Below are 6,051 nucleotides of genomic sequence, written 5' to 3' on the forward strand. Positions count from 1 at the left end.
ACTTACCATTTGTCTCTGCAAAACACACGTTAGTCACATATAATATTACGTTGTCATTAATCACTAAAACCAACCAGGGGCCTAGATGCTTTCAGTTACAAATGTGTTATAATGTTTAGGAAAGAAAACAAACCCACAGCCTGTGCATTCACTGAGACCTGAAAACATTAGGTGAACTAAACTCTCTATAGGACGAAAAGGCAATGGAGTTGCAATTGCAAGCACACAAAAAAGTGGCCTGCACAAGAAAGCGTATATCATGGCAGATGTTCTTCGGACTTGGAAAATAATACACGAGAAAAAGAAGACATGGAAAATATGTAGTTCTACACGTCTATTGTTGATGCACCATCGGTATTGCACGAATCAACTTGTCTTACAATTTCTATAATAGTCAAATATGTCGACAACTGTACATTAATCTAATCTTTTTTAGCGATACTGATAAGTCGTTGTATGTTTGGAGGGATAGCATAGCGGCATGAATTCTCCTCGTAACTTAATAGATCAATTACAAAGTTCCTTCGAAGAATCTTTGCATCCTACACACAAAGACATAAGAGAACAAAACATCAAATTTATATTATGTAACTGAAATGTATGTTTGAACATGAACCAAACGTACTCCACTCACCCTATTAAATTCCATTCGTCTACCACTCCCCCACATAACCATAGCTTGTAGAATGAAGTAGCTTGTATTAACCCTACAGAATAATGTTTGGCCAACTATATTATATACAATGGTTATCATAGAAAAAATTTAAACTGTTGAGAACATGGTATTGAGAAAATACCCTTTTAAGTCCATTGGAAGACCAGACCAAATTGTATGTTCCCACTTAAAAATATCATCTGCCCATCCAGAACGTTTCTTATTGTAGGCAATTTTATATTTCTTGGAGGCCATGATAATTGCTTCCGCAAACCTCTTGTATGACATGTGTTTACACCAATCTTGAATGGGTGTAAAGTCTATAAAAGTTACGTGCTTTTTACCATAATCGATTATGAAAAGTGCGTAGCATCCGTTGAATTTCCATGGCATAAGAACCCACAAAATATCAGTCATTAGGATTGCAACGAAGTGCCTTTTATAAATACATTCGAAATGAACACATACTTACATATTTACAACCAGTGATATAATAGTTCAATGAAGGCCAACAGTCGAGTGTTTTAGCTAACTCTTCTGTTGTAGGATCCTGATGGTACTTTGGAAGTTTACCAAAACCAACCATTCTCTAGATAAATATATATATATGTCCACATGAGGATTATATGTATAGATACAATATATTACTACATTATTGATTGGAAACAAACTTACCCAGAAGCGCATGTCCATATAATGTTTTTTATCCTTTATCATTTCATCTTTCGACATATGTGACTCTTTAATGGCCAACAATCGAACAGCCATGTCAAAACATTTTAGAGTCATATCTAGATTTACCCTTAATACGTTTTGCAGGTCTTTGACAGATATTTTTATCTTAAAAGGGTTGAAACTTCTGAAAGGGAAATGTGCCCTTGGGCCATTTCTAAGTATTTTGGTGATTGAGTGCCAACACAAGTGGACTTATGTTAATCTATGCAAAGTGAAGGACAAAGTGCAAATCAAGTAAAAAGGTATGTTTCTAAGACTTAGTACATTGTTTTGGAGACTAATGTATTGTGTCTAAGTGCTGGAAACAGGAGAAATCAAGTTGGAAAAGAGATGGCTTTGTTCAGCCAAAGACAGCTCGGTCTGGGTGCACCGGACTGTCCGGTGGTGCACCGGACAGTGTCCGGTGCGCCAGGCCGGCGTCTGTCAACTGACTGCTCTCGGGAAGCAATTAACGGCGTACGGCTATAAATCACCGGACTGTCTGGTGGTGCACCGGACTGTCCGGTGAGCCAACAGTCGGCCCGGCCAACGGTCAGAAGGGGCACCGGACTGTCCGGTGTGCACCGGACAGTGTCCGGTGCGCCAACGGCTCCAAAGCGCCAATGGTCGGCTTCGCCAAAGAAGGAAAGAAATCTGCACCGGACAGTGTCCGGTGGTGCACCGGACTGTCCAGTGCGCCAGGCGACAGAAGGTAGGAATTGCCTTCCTGGAATGCTCTCAACGGCTCCTAGCTGCCTTAGGGATATAAAAGGGACCCCTAGGCGCATGGAGGAGGACACCAAGCATCCTTTGAGCATTGTTGATCTTTCACACTTCATTCTTGCGCACTTGTTCGACATTCTTAGTGATTTGAGCTCCGTTCTAGTGAGAACCTTGAGATATTGTGTTGAGCTCAAGTCTTGATCTTGTGTGTGCGTATTTGCTGTGGTTTTGAGTGTGTTGCTTCCCTCCCTTACTCTAGTGCTTCATATTGATTCTTATTGTAAGGGCGAGAGACTCCAAGTTGTGGAGATTCCTCGCAAACTGGAAAGAGTAAAGTAAAGAAGATCACCGTGGTATTCAAGTTGATCATTGGATCACTTGAGAGGAGTTGAGTGCAACTCTCGTCCGTTGGGACGCCACAACGTGGAGTAGGCAAGTTTTGTACTTGGCCGAACCACGAGATAAATCCTTGTGTCTCTTGTGCTTGTCCTTACTGTGTCTATTGTATCTCACAAGAGAACTCCTCTCTAGCCACTTGGCCTTATTGTGCTAACGCCTAATCAAGTTTTGTTGGATTAAGTTTCAAGTTTTTACAAGATCACCTATCCCCTCTAGGTGCTCTCAACTTCGCACCCATGTCATCCTGTAATGCAACATGACAAAAGTATATATCAAAACTCTACGTAGTTGGTACATATAAAATAGATAAAACAATGAGCACTTACTCTAATGTCGTATCATCTTGGATTGTCATGATGTAATCACATAGAACATCTATTAAATCGGCTTTGGTCACTGGCATGTCCTTTGTAGAAAGGCCACTCAGTAAAAATTCATTAGTGCACTCATCGGTCGGGATTTTTATAGGAGTTCTTTTATCCCAATCATGAACAAACCACCTTTCTAAGTCTTCTTGAGTGATGGGGCCATCATCATCTTCCATCAATACTTCGCTTTCTTCAGATACACAAAGTAGTTTCCTCTTCTTAGGATTTGTGGGACTATCTAATATCTGAACATCAGAGGAACATCCAGCATCGACTTCTTTGTCATACTTGTATAACGGACACCCCTTTCTCTTGTTTATATCTGAAGATAGTAATATAGCAGCCAATTTTTTCCTAAAGTGTGACATGTCATCCTGCAAATAAGAAACAATTTATTTAGAAATTATATGTATTAATTGGTTTGGCATAATAACAGAAGACAGCAAACAGATATTCATGTTATAGCCACGTGTAATTTATTGTTAAAAAAGAGACCCATCAGAAAGTGCAAACTGCCAACAAGAAAATATGTGCATGTGATAAATATGCAGATTGCAGTTATGTTCACAGTGTATGCAAAGCAAAACGACTGAACCAATCATAAAAAATCGTCGGTCGTACGACAAACAACAAAGGCGAGCACGACCTGGAACGACCTAGAATAGTAGGGATGCAAACAAGTCTGTAGCCTGAAAGAAAGCTCTACCACAATTCACGGCGTCCATGATGCACGCATAATGTCATAGTAGTAATAATATACCTGGGTAAAATTATCAGATAGTTCGTCCCCTGTCCAGTATTTGATATAGTTTAGTAGAAAGAGGCCACACGAGGAGCTACATCAACCAGATGATAAAATGTCAAGATTAACAACAATGAATATTAATAGCAACACATAAGAATGTATGGTGTACCTATTTGTTTGCTTTGCATATTCCATTTCTATTTCTCTAAGTGGCCAAGAAGCAACTCGGAGGTCTGGCCACATGTGATCTTTTAACTCCTTACGTTGAGATACCATATCAATTTGTCTTTGGAGTCCTTTTATCTTTATATTATTATAAAAACATAGAATTAGAAGTTGACATTTTAAATTAATAAGGGATTAGTAATTGTTGAGTTTGTATAAACTCACAGTGTCAATGAGGTCATTGCGACCGGATGATGTACCAAGTGAGTCGAGCACTTGTATCTCCATATTTCTTGCATTGATCATGGCAAGATACCAGTGCATTTCTCGGATATTTATTGGAATAAACACCTACAAGTCAATTATAAATATTGCATAATAATACATGTAAACACTAACCGTGTAGATTGCAATCTCGTATTTACCATGTCATGGTCTAGATAAAGTAAAACCCTTCTTTCAGCGCTAGATATTTGTGCCATGTCTTTACTTGGATATTACTCATCTGTTTTAGTTTCAACATCATCGTCTCGCTTTAAAAAGTTGAACTGAAAAGCATTTTCTATGTGTACACGACCTCCAGATCGGCATTTTAGATGCTCTTGAGCTTTTATTAAATTTATGTAACAGTCTATCACCTGCAAGTATGTAACTTATGGTTTAAAATACCAGGGTGAGTATCTTGGAAGTGTGGTGCTCCTAGCTAGTTGAGTTATCATGAATTACCTCATCACCTAGATATGCGTCCGGTTGAAATAGGCATTCTATCCACTTCCTTTCCACAAAGGCATCATCAATAAGCACGACTTCTACCCTTGGTTCACAAGGGATTTCTTTAATCCAATCGATGAGTGCAAGATCACCCTGCGTGCAAATATAATCTACGAACAAAACAGTCATGAGATCAAACATAAATCACTTGCAATAAAAACAATACAAATTGATCCATACGGTAGTATGGAAGTTATCATACCTTTCGGAACTATTGTAGTAGTCACCGATTTTTTGGCTTGTTATGAGACAAGGACATTAGTAGAGATTCATCTATAGATAATGTATTATCTCTTTGGATGACTGTAAGTGCAATATTTTCCTCTTTAGATTCCATCCACGGGAGACAAAAACCTATAATCATTGTTATTATGTATTATTTGATACACGATTCAAATGTTTCTACTATAACCAGCTAAACAATTTTACATGCATTAGTGATAACATAACAATGAACAATTAATATTGCAAATAAAATGATATAAACATATTGTAGAGGGGAGGCGGCGGCAATCTACAGTCAATCATTTGAATGCAGATTTACGTAACATTATTCTCCAGAGACTAACATACTGCACTGCAGTTATTAACTTCAATAAATATAAATAAAATCTGAGACTGGTTGTACAGTTTTTGACCCCAATAAAATATGAAGTTGCATTCAACCTCAAATTATCCACAACCCGAAACATCCGCATATAGTGTTCACATACAGTGTTGGCCGAGTTCACAGACATTATACCAACAGAAATAAATTCACAGTCCAGCTACGGCGTAAGGACCTCTTTATAGACAATATTCTTTGTGTATGTTACACCATTTATTGTTGACTTCTTTTCCACCCCTTCTTCATTTTATCATCAGTGACTGGAATTACAAGTACCTTCACATTCAATCGAGTTGTGGCCCTTGAGAGAGCAACATATAGCTGGCCATGAGAGAATACTGGTTCGGGCAAGTACGCAGCAACATTAGGAATCATCTGTCCCTGAGACTTGTTAACAGTCATGGCAAAACTTAGTCTTACCGGAAACTGCTTCCTTTTAAAATGGAAAGGGAACATCTCGTCATCAGAAGGGCACAGGGGTATACGAGGCAAGAAAACCTGCATTCCAGCATGCTGACCAAGGACAATTTCAGCATCGATACTATTTTTTTGGAAACCACGTACCACCAGTCGTGTATCGTTGCAAAGTCCGTTAGCAGGGTCTATATTCCTAAGCAACATGATTGGGCACCCAATTTTGAGCTTCAGAACGTGCGGGGGTAGTCCATTAGGACTCAGCGTGTTTAGGAATTCCGATGGATAATAGTTATTAGGATCGTCCACCGCGGTGTCAAAGCTATGGTACATCATCTGCTCCCGTTGAAAACGATCGATCATCCTCATATTTATCATATCCACCCAGTCGTTCCGAGTAGTCAATATTGCTCTTGAAGTGATGTAGCTTGTATTAGACATGTTTTCGTTTAGACTGGGGTAAATGTCATCTATCAATTGTCAAGGTCGC

Source organism: Zea mays, chromosome 4, assembly GCF_902167145.1.
Source record: "Zea mays cultivar B73 chromosome 4, Zm-B73-REFERENCE-NAM-5.0, whole genome shotgun sequence".
NCBI lineage: Eukaryota > Viridiplantae > Streptophyta > Magnoliopsida > Poales > Poaceae > Zea > Zea mays.